The 20,907-nt window shown below is 36.5% G+C and overlaps 1 protein-coding gene across 38 annotated transcripts in view; it reads right to left on the bottom strand.

Annotated features, from left to right (window-relative positions):
• The window catches only part of TENM4 (teneurin transmembrane protein 4), a 1,535,912-nt gene that overhangs the window by 907,772 nt on the left and 607,233 nt on the right, over positions 1-20,907 (bottom strand). For all 38 annotated transcript variants that reach the window (XR_012058592.1, XM_072936977.1, XM_072936960.1 and 35 more), the window contains one exon: positions 15,886-15,961. The gene's annotated coding sequence lies outside the window, so the exon portion shown is untranslated. The remainder of the gene's footprint in view (positions 1-15,885; positions 15,962-20,907) is intronic.

Genomic DNA, 20,907 nt, shown 5'->3' on the forward strand with positions numbered 1-20,907 from the left:
GTAGAAAAGTTGTCAAAGAGCTGATGTTTCATCAAAGATAAATAATTGACGAATAATTGACAGCCTCTAAATTATGTTTTTCTTGTCTCTGTAAGAATAAAGTCTGCTCAAACACCAGAATTCTACTGAGATACTATGAACATGTCAGTAATGAGCTTTCTGTGAGGTGGAGACTAGAGGTATGAAATAGCAGCTCATTTCAGGGCAATCCAAACTAATAAATCCCCCACCGGCAATCTGATGATGTCCTCGTGTTCCCTGTGCCCGATGAACAAGGATGTGTTTTTCTTGTTGGATCTGTTAAATTTATTGACAGCCTTAAGCAGTAGAAAACACACTGCTGTTCTGAAACTCAGGGCATTCCCAGGACAATCATCAGTAAGTGGCTAGCAAACAGAATGGCAGAAGAAGTCTGTAAGAAATCAGAGATCACCAAATGTTCAATACTTACTGGCTGGAAAGTGGATAGCTAAGAGCTTTGAGAAATCAGGTAATTAACCCAAAACTCTCTTCTGTCAATCGAATGTACTTGCAATGACAAGTTATTTTGCTACACAATAATGCTATCATACCTTTTATATTACTCTATCTAGTTTGTGTGGCAAGGTTTTGGTGGCTGGGGAGTTACGGGTGTTGGCTTCTGTGAGAAGTTGTTAGAATCTTCCCCCACGTGAGACAGAGCAAATGACATCTAGATCCAAAGGTGGACCCACTTCTGGCCAAGGCTGAGCCCACAGCAATTATGGTAGCACCTCTGGGATAACATATATAAGAAGAGGAAGAAAAGTGGATTTTAAAAATGGAAAAAAACTGCAGCCAAAGAGAGGAATGAGACTATGTGACAGAAACAGTTCTGCAGACCTGAAGGTCAGTGCAGAAAGAGGGGAAAGAAAATTTCCAGGCACTGGAGCAGGGAACCCCTTCAACCTGTAGTGCAGACTACGGTGAGTCAGGTTGCCTCCTTGCAGCCCATGGAGATCCAGAGTAAACCAGAGGTTTTTCCTCCTTGCAGACCCTGGAGGACCCCACGTTGGAGCAGAGGGAGCCTGAAGGAGGCTGGACCCCATGGGAAGACTGTGCTGGAGCAGGGTCCTGGCACTCTCCTGGCTCTCTCTTCAGTGAGAGAGGTTTTTAGGAAAGCAGGTTTGCAGGAAAGAAGGTTTGATGACAGGACCTGTGACCCTGAAGGAGACCCATGCTGGAGGCTTTTGTTCCTGAAGTACCACACCCCACAGAAGGGGTGCTCCATGTTGGAGCAGTGAATGAAGAACTGTAGCCCATGGGAAGAATCTTGTGATAGAGATGTCTGTAGATAATCATCTTGTGTGAGAGGCACCTCACAATGGAGCAGGGGAATAATGTGAGATGTACCTTCCAGCCCCTGACGAGGAAGCACTATAAGAGACTCTGTGTGATGAACTGAGCACAGCTCCCGTTCCCCATCCCCCTGTACTGCTGAGGGGGAGGACAGAGAGAAAATTGTAAATGAAATTGAGCCCAGGAAGAAGGGAGGGGAAACTGTTTTCAGTTTTGGTTGTTTTTCTTACCTTCCCTGATTCAATTTGCAATACATAAATTTTCCAAGGTCCAGTCTGTTTCACCCATGGCAGTAATGGTGAGTGATCTCTTCCTGTCTCTATATTGACCACAAACATTTAAGTATATTTTTTCTTCCCTTTCCAGCTGAAGATGGGATTCATAGAGCAGCTTTTGTGGGCTCCTGGCATTCAGCCAAGGTCAACCCACCTTGCTTGGTCAAAACTAAATGAGTTATTGTGACATCAACTGCAATGTACTTAAATCTGTGCAGGTATTTGGTGGTTTTCTGCACACATACTAAAATATTGGCATTTTTGCAATCCCTTTTTTCCCACTTAACTTGGAGTTGGAGTTTCTGAAAATACATGTGAGTGAAGCAAATTGTTGTACAGTTTATTGAGCTCTGAAGGCTTTATTTTATTTTCCTGAGTCAAGTCATTACTTTAGCCTTTATAGGAGTCCTCAATATAGTTCTTATGGCAGCCACACAAAGAGTTTACTGGCTCTCAGATGGAACTAGAATGAATTTTGCTCGCATTATAATATTCTTTCTTGCCTCTGTCACCAACCCATCATTATCCTTACTTGTTGCTCCAGTTAAAGGAATGGTCACAGGGAAATGATGAGAGAAACTAATGTCCTGTGGAATGTGGAAGGAAGTGAAAAGGTAGGATTTTGCCACTATAATTCCCAGACTCCACAAGAGGCAGGGAGGAACTTGCCCTCTTCTCTTTGGGCATGACTGGCTGGGACTTTGGTTTTTGAGGTTTTGGGAAAGACTGCACAGCAGAATGATTGCTGTCTCTGATTGCTCTAGCAGTGATGTCCTAGAGCCAGCCCAGAAAGTAAAAAATTACAGAGTCATGTCCACCTTGGGTGTGTGCTACTTTTCACAAAGAAAGGAGAGCACCTTTCAGAGTCAGAAAATCCCTACACTGTTAAAAGACCATAGGTAGCTTAACTGATAGCACTAGATGATTAGTTTTTTAGATACAGGTACATGACTGGAATGTCATTGTTACTGAATGAGAAAATTCAGGTCAGGAGAGCATGGTCTGAGAAAAGGGCTGTTTCAACAGACCTTTGTTTGCATAAGGGACTTGCATTTACCTTGAGAACAGATGAAAGGAGTAAGTTTTAAGCCTGACAGGGGAAGAAAGAACTTGTCAGCAAATGTGCAAATAAAGGTGTAGGTGCATCCTGACAGCGAAAGATAAGTGACCTAGTAACTCTTTGATTTTTTTGCACTAATAAAAACTACTTTTCAATTACATTCCGACTAGAGATACTTATTCTGTAGTATATAATTTTTCCTGCAAAAACATATGGTGCACATGTATGATGCTGCTGAATTTTTCTCTGTAAATGTTCTAATACACAGAGGAAAGGCCCATGGATCATTGGCCCCCAGACAAATTGGCGCAAATTTGGCTTGCAAAATAAAATACAGTGAACACAAAACAATGAAGGGCATGGTGCTTTGAGGACAAATTAGACACAATTCAGGATAGCAACAGGTTTTGCAAAATAGCAAAGAAAGCATTGAGATTAAGAGAAGCAGATAATTCACTTTATAGTTCAGAGATCTTCCTCTCCATTTCTCCAAGGATTTGAACTCCAGGCTGGATTCCAAAATGTTGCTCTCTTTGAGTAAATTGAGAAATTCCTTCATTTTGCCCTTCTGCATATTTCCATAGCTGCCCAGTTGTGTGTCTGTGTTGTCTCTAGCTCTGTTCACCACATGTGTTAATCATTTTCCTTGGATTACTTGTGGGAACAGGGGTCAGTGAACCATCTGATAAAACCTGGCACTTAATTTACATTCAATCCATTTAGTGCCTTATTTTACTGAGGAACTAGCTTTTGAATTAATTTAGGCACTCTGTGAACTTTGTGGAAATTTCCAGCTTATTTATATTTGGAAGTAATAATTGTATTGACATTTTAGTTCTTCTGAAAAATGACAAGATCTTATCTAAGTTGGTGAATACAGCTTCTGCTTCATCATTTCATAGCATTATTTTCTTCCAAAACTCTAATGGCATTGCACACTACTATAAAATACACAAACTCATGCCACTAACAATTTGTTACACAGGTCTGATGTGGGATTTGCTGAGTTTCTTATTAGATTTCTTTCCCCTTTCACTGCTAAGCTGGAGCTTCACTGTGATGTCAGGCTATAGTTCATGACAAAACTCATTTAGTAAATGAGTGAGGTTTCTGTAGATGTCTGCACCAGAGCTAACCATGCTCAACACCTTTAGTGGCTGAAAGAGAGTAAGAGACATTTGAAGTCCATGAATCGTCAGGTCCTGAACAGCTGAGGGGACTAGAACCATAAGAGACCCTTTTATTGTTCATGACCTTGAAAAGATCCTAGCTCAGCTGCAGACATCCACATTGTCAATATCTATGGGTAACTGAATAATCCCACATCTGCCCTTCAGGAGCTGCACTGTGGCCTACAGAAATGGCTTCACAATATTTCCTATTTTTTCCAAATTATTAAATTAAGACATGATTTGTAGGGTCAAATCTAAGCTCCCATTGATTCCACATTCTTTTTTTGTGACTCGGATATTTTATCGTCTCCTGTGTCTATTTGTTTTATAGCTAAAAAGTTCCTAAAAATATAAAGCTGTTGGTACTTGCACAGCTGAAAAGTCTTAAGAGAATATAGTCAAGAAGAGAGATGGTTTGGACTTAAAAGGAGAGTATGGATTTGTTTTTCTTATCTCTATTACTGAAAGTACTATGAGTGGATATTCCAGAATGGCGCTATAAAAACAGAAGTTGATTGATTAATTCAAAACCTATAGCTAGGAAATGTTTTCCAGGGATACTTACAGGAAATGCAGAATAGTCTATGAAGAGAAGTAACTTTCCGTGTGCACACTGATGGGCAAATTTACTGTGATCTGATAGATTTGGCTATGGCAGTGACAGATATTACAAAATTACTGTTTTTACACTCACTCCTTCCTGTTATGCTGAATCAGAAGACAAGGATATCAGAATTGCAAACTTAGTGATATTTCCTAATTACACCTTTCAAACACTTAAGCATATAGAAAACACGTGAATGTGTAGATATAAAAATACATGGAGAATTTGGGTTCAGATTGTATCAAGTTCACTAAAACTAGCCCTGATTAAATGAAAATATTTGTCAATGCACTCTTAGGCTGCAAGAGCAGTAATGACAGGGAGGGTGACTTTGCCAAAGCTTAATGCAAGTTTGTCCTTTGCTTTCAGAGGTCTTTGAATCAGGTCATACCTGTTTCTAAAACCACTGTGTGTAAGAAAACAAGAGAAGGTTTTAATGGGTATGTATTAGATACTTAAGTGGGAGGTTAGGCATGAAATGCTAACAAAACAAGAAACTTCAGGGAATTTACCTGGAGGAAAAAAAATGCTAAAGTTGAAACAAAAACTTCCCTCCCTGAATTGTTCCTTTCCCAATGTGGTTGAGCTAATCAGGTTGTTGTTCCTCCACCAGCATTTTCTCCCCTTCCACCAATCTATTTACTTCAGTTGGCAGATTTAGAGGTATTCAGCATGCTTGTCATGAACCATTTTTACTACAACATTTTTTGTAATCAGAGGTAAACCACTGGCTATTTCCTTGGATCGCAGCTACTTGCTTCTAATGCAAAATATGTCCCTTTTGACCTTGCACAGGTACCAAAGAGGACAACTCCTTGCTCACTGACTTCACCCACTATCAAAAGCACAACCCGTTTCTGATGTTTTTCAGAAATAAATTGAACTTGATTTCATTTCACCCAGTGATGACACTACAGCTTTGGAACCATACCCTTCTAAAGGTCAAACATCATCTTTTAATTACCAGCTTAAATTTATTAATGATTAATTCATGCTGAGATTTTTTTTTTTTTGTCAGGCAGCCCCTTTTCCTTCCTAACATAAACATAGCTTTGATATATTTAAAAGGCTATACCACAAGTTTAGTTACATGAATTCAAACTCATGTGTATACTGTAATGAACATAATTATTTCAAACATTTGTAATGCACACAGGAATAATCATTGGCATACCCAGTGAACAGTGAAATAAAAATATTTTTTGTCAGATCCCATGTGCTTACCCTAGAAGAAAAAGATATATCTATTAAAATGAAACTCAAGGAGAAAGAAAATAATTAATATATTAACCCATTTATTCTTCAGTGTACTTTTCTCCGCAGGAAAACTCTTTCTTAGATTTATTGATATGGGTGAATAAATGTTTAAGAGCAAACATTTGCTTCTGTTAGGACATTATTTCATGGTTAGCTAACAACATAATGGGCATTGAGAAAACAGCAGCATATACAGATATCTAAAAAATGTAATGAATGTGCCCCTATAACAAAAAACATAATACAATTCTCTCCCCCATGTTCATAAAATTACTGTTTTCTCATTTGTGACTTTTTTTTTCTTGGTAGCACAGAAGATGTATGGATGTAAAACTCACATATCAGGATTATCTTAATTTCCTTTTTTATGATAAAATATGGTATCTTTAAATTGAATTTTGTCATAATGAGGAATAGGAAATCACTGATCCTTGCTGCTGGTATTACTGTGTCTGTAATTCTTTGAGTTGCTGTCTGTTCCTGAGGCAAAATGTCCTAATCTGATTATTTAAAATTACATCATTGATTAGGTGTGAACAAATAGACTCATGAAATGAAAGGATGTATAACACATCGTGATTAGACTTTCAGATGCTCCTGGCAAGGTGCAGGTTTAAAATCTCTTACATCTAACAACCCACCCACTACCCCCCTTTAGAGAGATATAGTGTACTTCTGCTGGAGTTCAACTTAGGATGTTAGCAGGAGGAGCCTTAAGCAACTTTTATAAAAAAGAAAATCCGTGACAACAAAGTACAAAAAACGACTTTAAAATATCTATTGAGAATCTGCTTTTGATAATAGCAAAGGTAACATTTAGATGAGATTTATTCTGAAAATGCTGCTCAACACATTAATCAGGATTACTTCACTTTCAACTCCTCTCCTATGCCTGTATTTCATTTGATGCTCCTTTAATCACTAGTTTTGGCTAGAAACACTTAATTGTTTTATGTACAGAATTTAGCAATGCTGTGGAATAATAACAAGAAAAATAAGGATTAATATTTCTGATTACAGGATGTTAGACTTTCCTTTTCCTTTTGCCTAACGATCTGAAAACAAAGAATGCTTCAAAAAAATTTTAACACATCATTTTGCATAAAGGGTAATGTTTCATATTAATAATAAAGTAAGAAATATTCAAATAATGTTATTATCAGTTTTAAATCCGAAGATATAGACAGTATGCACTGGGACTTTGAAAAGGCAATGCTACTTCACAATCCTTGTACATTTGTATCTCTTGTGCATTTTGTTAGACTACTTGGCTCATGGATGTGGATAGTTATCAAGGAGAAGAACACAGAAGCAGATGCAGAGGGAAAACTGGCTTTGTCATTCACCAGTTTAGGAAGTTGGAGGACATTGGGAAGACCACCCCTAAAAGGTACACATCACTTTAAGCTAGTCAAGCTGTTTCCTCTACAGAAAATGAAAAAGGAAATGGAATTTATCCATCTTAGGTACTGAGTTAGGAAAAATGAAACCAAACCTTAGTTTTTGACCTAAAAAAGAAAAAAAATCTGCAATAGAAAGGTTCTTAACACAAGATCTGACATCTTAATATTTTATGGCCAAACTTCTAAATTATAAACATAGACACATATTATATTTTTTTCCAGGTATGAGTTGTTTTCAAACTGTCTTGAAAAAATTCTCAGTTTAAATTTGTTAGTGAATGATCCTATGTCAGCATTTTATGTAAGATTTTTATAAGAAGTAAATGTAAGAGCAGAAAAATTGAATTTAACCTGGTCATGCGTGTTATTGTTATGCAAGGTAAAACCTAGAACTTGCAAGGTAATTACTATAATTTGAAAAAAAAAACCAGTATAAGTAAAATTCAGATATTGCTGTATCTATGTAATTAAGTTGTAATTGCAGCATAATTGCACAGTGGTCTTGCTTTGCAGTAGGTTGCTAAACTGGATTTGCACAGTTACTTATGAATGAGTTATTGACACAAATTTTGAAATCATATTAAATTTTTTTTTGGTTAAAAAATTTTTTCAAATTATCAAATGGGGAGTATATATTTATTCAGTTTCCTTCACTGGAGAATGTTTAATAACATTTGCATATTATATGTAGGCAGCGTGCAGAGCTTGTAGGGAGTTAAACACAAATCCTAGAAGATTTTATATTATACATTATGTATTATTTCTCATAACACAGAGCTCATAAAAAATACATATTACGTGGTCTGATAAACCTGTAAGCAAAAGAGGGAAGACCAAAACCTTAAGGCAGAAATTTTCTAATGAAATGTAATAAATACGCAATAGGAATAATGCTTAAGTAATTTTAGAGAAGTAGTGAAAGTGACACATCATCCAGTCTCATGTGACCTGCTGTTGCCCAGTGACAGGGAATGATGGACAGCTGCATCAGGAGGGGAAAACATCTTGTACTACAGAGGAAACAACCTCTTCTAAGCAATTTTTCTTGATAGACGTAATAGTTGTCACAGAGAAAAGGGGAAAGAGAAAGGAGAAAAGAACTCTTTAGAGCATGCTGTCCCTTGAGCAAATAACAAAACTTACAAGGTGGCTTCAGAAACTTGGTAAAATGTTAGAAGAGCTAAGGAGAAGTTTTATTGTAAGTTCATGTTTTATTCATTCAACTAGTTGCTCATTCAATGTTTTGAGCTCAATTTTTTTTTTTTTTTTGTTTGTTTCTTTTGAGCTATAAAGCTTGTTCTGATCACAGTAGGGAAGATTTTGCCATGGCTGTGGCAGGTCTTAAAATGGTTGTCCTTCCCAAACAGCTGACGAAGCGATTCAAAGCCAGGTGTTCAGAAGGTAATGACCTTGTGCCTCTACCTTAGTGCACAGGGAGAAATTGTAACCCAGACCTCTGAGAGCATGGGCTGGTTAACCCCAAAAGTCTCTGCTATGTGCCAGTGCAGCAGGCAGCAAGCATGAACCCCAGACCACGAACATCCATAGCTGAACATGTCCAGCACCAGCCTCAGGTAGAGGCCAGCTAGCATGAAACAGCCCTCTGCACTGCCAACAAAACTAGTCAGCCTCCGGCTCCCACACTGCAACCTGGGAATCATTCTTTACTGTGCTCACTTCCCTGGAAGTCATTTGACAGAAAGTGATTTGGCCAGGGTGTACAAATTCTTCCCTGTCAAGTATTGCTATTATATACGTTATATAGAGAAAATATATATCAATATGATATATTTACACATTTTGGGAAATAAAGGAAACAGTGTGAGTGTGACGTATAATCTTAGCTAATTATAATTTAAAACCAAAATTTTAAACACTACCTTTAACAAAAACAGAAGTCAAACTTAAAGGAAAACTGTTCAAGCAGGTATTTGTACAGGAAATTCAAAATCAAATAATATAGTAAAAAAATATTAAAAACTAGTTTTGCTAGAAGAATAAAAATTCCTATGAAGTTAAAGACAAGCTTACTCAAATGGATTATGTCATCTGTGTATATAATTTATAATGGTTATTTAAGAGCAGTTCAGGTTTGCAAATTTTGGGATTTTTGTTTGAGTACTAAGTACATGTCCAGCAGCAATGAGCATCCAATATGGGCCAATGTACAGCACATCAGCCATGGACACATAGTAGAACAAACTCATAATGCAGTTTGAGCCAGCAGTTTTGGCAAAGTAATGACATCAGGAGGTTTTAACAGGAACACTCCAACAAAATGCAAAACAAAGAAATAAACTGAGGGAGAAAGCTCACTGGGGATTCTCATGCATTTTTAATTATTGCAGCCAGAGTTTTAAGATAAAATTTTCATGGGAATAAAGTTTAAAACCAGCATTATTTGAAATGTTTAAGTTCACCATCAAGCTGAGTTTGTATTTTAGCTGTCTTAAAGATCCCTTTGGCATATCTTCCTTTTGAGTAAGCAAGCCCCCCTGAAATACTTCATCTGTGAGAGTGGTGATATAGGCCTTCTTTGTCATCATGTAAATACCTTAAAGAGTAAAGGAATTTGAAAATCAGAAAGTCCTGAAGAAGAAAAGAAAAACCTGAGAAAAAAGACATTGCTGAACAGACTACATTTATAAGCAGTGATGTAACTGATGTCTCCCTTTAACAGGAGTAATCACCTTCTCCTGTCACATCGCACAGACACAAGAAAATAAAGAGTTTAGAAACAAGATTTTCTGTACAAGGGTAATACCATTAGCCATCGTTAAACACTTACACTTTCATAGCAGAAGATTCAGTACTCTTTTATAACTTTTTACCAGAATTGAAATTCTATCAAGCAGGGCTTCATTTGCCAAGCAGAAGTAGCAGTATACATTAAATATCTGTTCGACTACTATGCTGCTGGAATGCAGGCACAAGAATTGATATTATTTGCCTGACAACCCCATAATAAAACCTCATCACAAAAACACCCAATTTCTTGTCAGGAAGATATGAAATAGCTGATTTTATATCCACACTTCAGGATCTGTCTCAAAATACCTCACTTCATGAACTTTATAGACTTGAAAAAGTAGAAATGTGGCAAAAGATCTGTTTTCTTTAGATCTTTCTCTATTATAAATTTATTTTGAGGGAGAGGTATACAAATAATGAATTTGGTCCCAGGTATTGATCTGATATTGTAATTCTCCGTATATACTTAAGTGTACAAAATTATGTCTAAAGTTATCATTAGAAATAAACAGGCCATGAACAAAGACTATTAATAGAAAGCAAAGGAAAATTTCCCTTGGAAAGTATATTAAGAAGGCTTTTGAATTGCATATGCAACAGTGGAAGAAATGAGAATACAGTACATCATGGTATCACAAAATCATATGCCTCATCTATACAAAGTTTCATATAAAACCCAAGGGAGGCAATGACATTGTACATATGCTCTGGTGTGATGTGTTAGCAGAGATGTATCTACTACAAAATACCAATTATCATTACTTGGTTAGTTTTCATATATGTATATATATATATATATATATATATATACACACACATATTGCTTATTGTGCCACTGCTGTATAATGACTGTAGAAAGCTAGAAATTAATAACTAGGTCACAAAGTCCAATTCTAGATAATTTCAGAAAATCATAATATAGAAGTTTAGTAGTGAAAGAAATAATGATAGACCTATTATGATGAGGCTGATAAACAAACCAGTCAGCCATAATTGTGATGTGTTAGTTGCTATGACGTGATCTCTGGTTTATAACACCACTCATAAACAGCATTGTTCTTCCAGGACAATGTCTTGGTTTAGTTTCCAAAAGTACTGCAGCTAACACATTGTCCTGTGATAGCTGAAGTAATAATTTCTGATAATAACAAACAAAATTAGATTTTAGAAAAAGACAAAAATGTGCACTGCCCCCCAAAATTAAAAAAAAAAAAAAAAAAAAACATCCTCTGTCATAAAGCTTTGGCCCTTTTGCTTATCCTATTTGGAAGCTGGCTGCTATCTCCCCCACTGTATCTCACTAGTCTCCCCTTATTCATAAGAAACAGAGATTACTTAGACTCCCTCATAATGTTCTGCTTGAAGGATTGCTGAACAAGACTTTGGCTGGATTGTCTGCCTCAATGTTTTTCTGAAATGACTGTCTGGCATAGAGTCAGATATCTTAGCACTTGGAAGGCCTCAACTCTCAGTCTGGTCACTTTAGAAAGAGTGAGGAAGCCAAGTTTCTTCTTATGGAATACCAAAGAATCAGAGAATGGTTTGAGCTGAAATGCACCTTCGAGCTGCAGCCCCTGTGCCGTGGGTGGGGACACCTTCCACTAGACCAGGCTACTCCATGGCCAAAATGACTGGGTGAATTCTGGCTTCCAGTCATGCAGAAAACAATTCTCCAACACTGGTCACCTTCTAGGGTGCCCTGACATCTTTTTAACTGGCAGCAGACATAGTTGTGACCAAGACAAGAAAAGAAAATCTGAAATTTCAGAATTGTTGTGGAATGGAGTTGAATACAGAACAAGTTCTGCTCAAAGAGATTTGTTATAATTTTTCTTAATTCTGACCAGAAATAAATTGTTACAGAAAGAATGCTGAGAGTACTTCAGTTTCAGTGAAAATGTCTGCTTTTGCCATTTTATTTATGTTTTGTTCATTACTCTATATATTTTAATTCCAAGAAAATCATGCTCTCTCTTTTAATATTTACATTAATTGGAAGCCAAAATCAATTTTTTTCCCTAAGTTTCTGGGTTTCAAATAAAATGTACTTTCTCACAGAAACTGTTCCATCAACACTAAGTCATCACAATATTATCAATATCCACAGACAGCACTTGTAGCCCGGGGTTGGAAGGACCCTGATGCCATACTCTCCCCATTCCCCTTTGGAAAAGCTTTGAAAAAGCAGTTGCTTATTTTCACAGGGTACAAGGACCACAAGTGTTGCTGGTGCTAATGTGATGAGTTCATTCATGGAAGACTCCCAGCATCATCTAGCAAGTTCTGGTATTGTTTTATAACGGAAATTAAACTTTGCCTAAGTCAGAAGACACTGCTAAGACATGGCTTTTGTTGTCACTGGAGTCCAGATATCAAACAGGCTGTAATTTCAGGGTGGTGTAACCCAGGGAACTACAGGCCATTGCTTTTGAAGAAAGCTATCCTGCAATAATCTATGCTTCCCATACCTTCCTTCCCTCCTGCATATTGTCCCATTCTGTCAGCAGCTATGTTCTTAGGAAGAACTATGAATAGATACCTCTGAAATGCAACGTGGTTTGTTTTTTGATGGACCAGATGGCACCCAGTGACAGATATATTTCAATAATACATTCCCAGAAGAGGACACTTCTGTTCCTCTGACAGTACCTGAATGATGCAAATTATTTATACCTTCAGTAAAATATTTGGAGATTCTCCAACAGCTATATGTAAAATTATTTGCTTCTATTCAATAAGAAAACACATTTTGGTGCTGTTATTTTTTTTTTCTTATTTTTGTTCTTTTTTTTTTTATCTCAAGAAGGAAGATAATAGAGAGATCCATGTTCCTTTCACAGACAGGAATTTATGACTATATTTTCACTAAAATATGCATATTTTTCACTAAATTATGTATATTTTCCATCAGTCTCAAACAGACTAGATGTTTAATGCTACAACTAGGCTTCATTTGATGATTCAGCTTTTGAAAAAATCAGGTTATAAATCTACACGAATACTATATTCACTGACATCTGAGTGGGGTCAATATGACAAAGGCTGTGGTGTTCTGCCTTGCCTCTCTCCCTAACAAAACACAGAGAGTGTTGTCATTCACCATTATGATTGGGATTCAAGGTCTTTAGAAGCCTGGCAATAAAACATATTGAGGCTTGAATACATTCCTTCCATTGATGGCTGAATGACTTTTAATTACCAGAATTTCTCTGAATAGTCTCTACCAGAATAAAATAAGGTTTCATTTAAAGTCTGAAATTGCTTTTATTTTAGGAATCATGTTCTATTTCAGTTCCATAGTTCTGATTCTGCTCCATGTTCAACAGCTATTTATTCTTAAGGAAGGTTTAACTTAAGTTCTGGGTTTAAGAAAATAATAAACTGAAGTTTTCATGATTCTTCTGCATTCTATTTCAGGTGGGCACGCACAGAATATGCTCAGACTTGGAGGTTATATGCATTTTAAAAGAGATTGCTTTCTAACCACTCTTTGAAAGCAGCATCTTAAAAATCTCTGATGTTTCACTAGCTCACACAGCAAAAAACAAGATGATTGTGTCTGCAAAAATGTAATTGTTCCAATTTTTATCCTACAATTAAAATCACATGTTGTTCTATCCTTGTGCTTTTTGGAATTTTTCACTGTAGGATCTGCTAAATGTGAGTTTGCAAACTCAGTGGCCCTCTTCTCTTTTTCTTAATAGCAATTTGCCACTCAAACTTCTGCCAACTGAAACAGTCAGAAGTTACTTTTATGTTACTTAAAAGAAATAAAGTGATATATTTTCAAAGCAGTGGATATAAATTGATGCTTACTTTTAGTAAAAGAAGTTCTGTAAGTTGATAGGTGTAAACTGGTGTCAAGGTTATATAAAGAACTTAAAATTCAATCCGAATGATGCTTTGATATATATATATATATATATATATATATATATATATATATATATACAAACTCACATTTCCAGTTTCACGCATTACACGTAAATTACCAGATATCATAAGGCTGCTAAGAACTGATAGTTCAGAGCTGTGGATCTAGTTCAGCAAGAAATGATAGTTTGTTTTCTCACAGAGGACTACAGAAACATCATCTGAAATGCAGACATATGCTTTGAAGTAGAGTAAGGGCAAAAGATTTTCAGCATCTGCTAACAACTATTGTGAGGTTTGGGTTAGAACTTGGATACAATCAGTCAATTTGCATCAATCAAGTTTACTTACACTTCAAGACATAATGAACTATGACCAACAAAATTAAATACATGAACATAATATATCAGCAAAATGCATTCTTGAAGACAATGGGTAAATAAACAGTAAAATTCAGAAAATTCAGATTTTTTGAGTATTTTTAGGATAAAATGTAACCTTTGCTGAATGATTTTGGCTGTTCTCATAGAAATTTCAAAGGGCATGACTAGGGCATTTCTAGGTGCTACACCACTGAGAATTTAATTTGCAACTAAATAAAAAAGAAACTGATTGTCTGCAACTTTCTGTAAAGAATGAGGTCAACCATCATTTTAATATCAATTGCAACCTATAGACTGCATAGAGGGTGTATAGTGCTGCCCATACATAAACATATTCATGCAATTATAACCTTAGGTATTTTCTTTATGGATTATAATTGAACAATGATGACAGACTTCATAGCCAAACTATCACAAAAGCATCAAGGCTTTATCGGGCAGCCAAACCATTACTGAAGTTGTGACTGGACATTACTATAACATTATACTATAACTATAACTATAATATTAACCATGCCAACACCATGCAGAAAAGGTGATCCCAGACAACAGCAGCCAGCAAAACTCATCTCTCATAAATTGAACTGTAAAAAGATTAAGTCTATAATATTTTCTTGAAAACATCTAGACAAGTCTATTATGTGACAGAAATAATCTGTTAAGAATTTGTCACATTTTGCATACCTCCATATCTGTATTTAGTTCAGTAAATACCACTGATTTTTTGTTATTTTGTGTATGTGCAATCATTAAAATACTTCTTTAGGACACCTGGATAGCGTTTCAGTTATATAATTGCCTAAAATCCACTGTTTTTCTGATTAGTAAATAAGTGAGTGATCTAAAGAAAACAACATTCCTACATTCATTTTCTCCAACCAGTGCACTGCAAGCTGTAGATGTAATGAGCCTTACAGAAAACTGAGGAGGCTGCCAGACAAACTCCATGCTGAACCTGCTGGTGGTAATCCCATCACACAGAGCAGAAGAGGCTGGTAAATCCACCTGTTTCTGAGAACTGGCCTCCCATCATTCCTGGGTTTATCTTTGATTTAAGCATTTGATTTGATTCACAATGCTGCTTAGAGGAGCGATTTGAAAAACTCCTTACAAGAGATAGCCAGATCTTCTCCCACTGGCTTGTTTGTGTACTCCACTCCATTAAAATGCTACAACTTTATGTTTGTAAATCCACACCTCTAGAAAGAAGTGTGTAACTTAGTCTCAATACATCATCACTGCCTATTTGAATCCAAGATATGTTAGAAAATGAACATCAGTGCAAAATGATGTGACCTAGAGATCAATTCTTAAATTAGCTCTTTTGGGGTGGAGGGATCAAAACTTGCAAATTCTGTAAGTCTTATTTTCTTTGAGTGGGAGTGAAGGGTCCTAGTTTATAAAGCTGTTTTCAAATTTATGCTAATTATAAAGTGTTCCAAAACCAGATTTAGATCCTCAGGCCTTAAAATTCCTGCAGGGTGAATTACTTTAGAAAAAGAATTGTTTTCTTTAGAAAGGCAATCTATTCCTGCAGGCTGGTAAAATTTAAATCTGTGATGGCATGTCTAACACCAAACCCAAAAAGCCCACAGGTGCTGGTTTAGCTAAATAAGCTCCTCTAACAACTTAGTCTTTATGTCATTAAAAATGCAACAAAGTAACCTGAGTTTCTAAAAGAAATGTGAATAAAGAAGAAGAACAGAAAGAGAATTACAGGCATGACTTCTGATGCCATGAAAGATTGCAAGATTGTGAAATTGTAGAAAATCTGAAGATATTTCCCTTACCTTAATTACAGATTTTCACCATGATGTCCCAGAAGCAGAGAACATCTTAATTTCCAAACAAAGAAATATGTTCATCCTACCAAAAAAATAAAGAGGAAGAAAATATGAAATTGGAAAATGACTTTCAATTTCAGAAAGTTTGCTACTCTTGTACAGTCATGGAAGTCCTGTTTAGTGCCAAAGGAAAGGAAGTTTAATTATATTTGCTGTAAGGTGATCATAGCATTGTAAAACATTTAATGAGTGTTAAACTAAGACAACACAACAAGACTGAAGGCTCTTTTTGTGTGGCTGATTCAAAGAGCTTTCAGAAAATCACCATCTTTTTATACCATGGGTATATACAGGAGTTTTTCTGAGCTGTTATCCACAGGATGCACATTTTTATTTCAATTTCGGCATATTAAACTATATTAAACAATAATAAAAAATAAATTGTCTGTAGTAAGGTCAGTGAGCCTCCATTCCTGGACCTAAACCTAGGATTACTGATATATATACACAATGGGAAAAAAATGGTCCAGGTATACCTAATAGTATCAAAATATCTATCTCATATACAACTGCACATCTTTGTTATCCATCCTGTATCCCACTAGGCCAGCAAAGATGCTCCATCCACTTAAGGCTGTAACACTTAGCATTCAAGACACACACACTTTTACATGTGTACATATGTTACAAATATATACATATATACTTTTAAGGTAAATACACAATAGTTATATAAAACCAAAACATTTAACTTTTAGTCGGGACTCTTCTGATATAATTTCATCTTCCTAAACTGTTAAAACACCATATGGAATGGTCTTGATACAGAAGCAGAACAGATTCATAGAATCATAAAAACAAAACCATCTAGGCTGCAAAAGATATTTAAGATTAGTCCAACTGGTAACCCAGCACTGCCCAGCCTAACAATAACTCATGTCCCCACATCCTACATCAACACATCTTTTAAACATCTTCGAGAAGGGAGACTCCATTGCTTCCCTGGACATCCTGTTCCAATGCCTGACAACCTTTTCTAGAGAGAATTTTTTGCTAACATCTAATCTAAACCTCCCCTTACACAACTTGACGCTATTTGCTCTTCTCCCCAAATTCTGACTAACTGCATTAAACACATTGATCATTTTTTCTTTTGTTGAGCGGAAGAGTATTTTCTGCTTTCCCTGAAATTGTCAGAACAGTAACAGGTCCTTTAGTTTTGGCTGTTTGGAGAGTCAAAGTTATAACAACCCTTATTTCCTAAGAAGTTCCAGAAATATTATGAGATGATTTGAGAACAAATCTGCTGTCGTTTGAAGTTGAAACTGGAGGATTTTGATGCTGCTAACTTTGAACCTAAATCTGATATGGGTCTTGGCCTCAACTCTAACAATCCCAGACCCTGAGCCTTAGAATCATAGAAAAAGTGAGGTTGGAAAAGACCTCTAAGTTCATAGAGTCCAGCCATCAACCTAGCACCACCACCATGTTCACTACTAAGCATATATATCTTCAAGTGCCCTATCCACGTGTTTTTTTAACAGTTCCAGAGATGGTGACTCAACCATTTTAGCACTTATCTAAAAGTGACCAAGTCCTTTCAGTAGTTTAAGTTCAGTCACAGCTGTCATAGTAACTCCAGTCACAAAATTAATTCACAGGTAAAGGAGACTTCTGCAAGTAGTTGGCCCCAGCTTGCTCTGTTCTCTGTTCCCATTTCCCAGCTGTTATGTTTTAAGCAGCAGGCTATTGAGGCTATTGACACTCAGCAGTGAAAAAAAAAAAAAAAAAAAAAAAAAAAAAAAGGGCAAAAAAACCCCAGGTAAACTGCCTGGAAACTATCAGTGGCTGAAATTTACAGGGACAATACTTGTCACTGGAATTTTGTGGATTGTCCTTCATACTTAGAGAGGCAAGACTATGTGCTGCCTTTGCCTTTGATAGCTAAGGTGATGAATCTAAAAAAGATGAACCAGAAAGAAAATGTGTCTAGAAAAACAGTTTTCCTCTACAGAAAAATTTTAATTTTTTTTTTCCCATCTTTTTCCATTTTTTTTTTTCTTATTTCTGCTACACTGGTGGTGCTTTTCTCTTTTGATTTGTTCTTAAAAGTTGACCTTAGTTACTTCCCACTGCAGAGACTACATGCCTGTGCACCAGTTTAATGCTAATGAGTAAAAAGTTCTTAAGTCTAACAATAATTAAATGGGCACTTACAATTGATGAGCACTTGGGGTGAAATGCTGTTCTTTAACTCAAAGGAAAAGTAAATTCTTGATTTAGAGAAAAGAAAGATGAAAAATAAAATGAGAAAAAAATTCTGTTAGAACAGCTGTGAAACAAACAAACAAACAAGCAAGAAAGCAAACAAATAAATATAATAATTTTGAATATGCCTGCTTAAATTTCTTCTTTTACTTGCAAGAGTGGTGTCCTTCCTGGAACACTATAGTCCTTGAAAGACACTGCATTCACACAGTATATCAGAGTTAATGAAGAGACCAAGAATTAATTCTATCTATCTATCTATCTATCTATCTATCTATCTATCTATCTATCTATCTATCTATTCATGCCAGAAAAAACCTGTCCTCACAGGGGAGAAAAAGGGCTATTTGCAGTGCTGAATTTAATTATACAGAAAAGTGTCAAACACGTTTACCCTGTGTCTGATCCCCTTCCAGCCAGTTCTGATCTTACCTTCTCCTGCTGAGGCTTTTTCTTCTGTGATGATGAGCAGTTGCCAGGGAAATCATAGTGAGACTGGACTAAGCAAACTGGACATTAGACATTCATTGCATTTCCCCCAGGCAAAATTGTAGGGCATAAATAAGTGACATTGCTGATATGTCTTTGACTTCAATTGTACGGGAGGGAAATGTATGAATTGGTTTACCTTATACTGAGTTTTACAAATAATAAATTAAAGGGTGGTTGATTAAAGGACTATCACAGGGAGAACACTCAATACAGACTGCAGTACCTGTCCAATCTCATGAGCTCTCCAACACACAGTCATGGGAATAAAGAAAGAAACAAATGCAGCAGGTTTCATGCTGCATGAGAGAAGTTTTCATTTGAAAATCCCTTCCCATGGCTCTCAGATCCCACTTTTTCACAATTGAATCCTATAATTAATTTACAAACTGCCCGCCAGGAGCTCTTGGTCCAAAATAGAAGTTCCAGCTCTGCAGAGAAGCCAGTAAATGCCTGCCTCATATTGCTCACCATGGCTGCAACCCCAGCTGATAAACTTTCTTGACATTGAGAGCTATATTAACATGTCAACAGAGGCATAATCCTTTCTTCTTGTCACAGAATTATAGAACTGCTTGTGTTGCAAAAGACATAAATAATACCCAGTTCCAATCCTCTACCATGGACAGTGACATGTTACGCTATACCAGATTGCTCAAAGTCCCATCCAACCAAGAGAGAATCATCAAGGTTGGCAGAGATCTTCAAGATCATCCAGTCCTACTGCCAGCCCAGCACCACCATAATCACCCCACGCCCGTATCCCCAAGTGCCACATCCAGATACCTCTTGAGCATTTCCAGAGTCAGTGACCTCATCACTGCCCTCAGCAATTTGTTCCAATACCTAATCACTCTTTCAGTTACATTTTTTTTCCTAATATCTAGATTGAAACACCCCTGGTGCAACTTAATAACCATTTCCTCTCATCTTTTCACTTAAAAAGTGGCAGAAGAAATGAACCCCACATCACTTCATTCTCCTTTCAGGCAGTTGTAGAGAGCAAAGAGGTCCCTCAGAATCTCTTCTTCCCCAGCCTATACAACCACAACTCTCTAAGCTGCTTCTCAAAATACATGTTTTATAGATTCTTCACCAGATTTTTTTGTCCTTCTCTGGACAAAAGGACATTGGGGTGCTGGACTACAGCACCACAATGTCCTTTTTGAAGTGAGGGGCTCAAAACTTAACTAGCTTGAGCTGCAGCCTCACAATGCCAGGTGTAACAAGACAATCATACAATATTTTTACAGCACAATATTGGATAAATGGCAAATATCATCCCAGGCAGCCACAGTGCTTCTAAGTACATTTTTCTGGTCTGCTTTCTAGGTGGTTTTTTTTTCCTAATTCTTTTTGGAAAGCTGAATGGATCATACATCTCCAAGGAGCAACTTTCTCTTACTAAACTATGAAGTCAGAGCCCACCTATTTTTCTGCTATCTCTCCTGTGATGTTTTCAGATTGATGGACTATGAAATGAAATTAAAATTGACCACTCTAAAGTATCCAATGTGATTTTGCTCATAATGAAAAATTTTAAAATATAGTCATGTTTTATCTTATTATTGTGTAAATTAAAATAATCTGTTTACTAAACTTATTTAGTAAACTAAATTTATTTTTCTTTGTCGTTAGACCAACATTTGCTATTGCATTGCAGTTCTCCACTATATTATACTTTTGCTGCTCCAGTTTAGACATAATCATTGCGGATAAATTCCATTACAGATGCTTCTATAAGATCTCCATGGTGAAGCTAAAAATCTAGGTCAATTTTTTCACTGAAAAGTGAATCAAATTTCTTTCTGATGACGTTGGAAAGTGTGATAGGGTAAACTCTGATGAACTCCTAAACTTTGATCAGCACTACTAACCCATAGCATGACATTATACACTTATATGTGCAGCAGCCACTAATAAAAGAATTCTAACACTCATCCAGCTAATATTTTATTACAGTTGGCGCTTATCAACTGTGGTAACCTCATGGCACTCTCATTTACTTCTGTGTACTTCCAAATTCTCTCATCTCCATGACACTGTGACCAAGCAGAAATACGAGAGACAATTTAACCTCCTGAGTCTATCTCGTGGGGGAATTACATAAGTAAATGAATATCACTGAAAACATGGATTAAAAGAATCCTAAGTAAGGTGTCTGAAATCCCCTGCTGTACCGGACAGTTTCAGCAGCTTCCCTTTTTTAAGCTTTTAACCAAAATATCTTTAACAAAAATAGCATTCCTCTGAGTCCATTGTGTTTCTGGA

This window comes from Taeniopygia guttata, chromosome 1 (genome assembly GCF_048771995.1).
Source record: "Taeniopygia guttata chromosome 1, bTaeGut7.mat, whole genome shotgun sequence".
Classification (NCBI taxonomy): Eukaryota; Metazoa; Chordata; class Aves; order Passeriformes; family Estrildidae; genus Taeniopygia; species Taeniopygia guttata.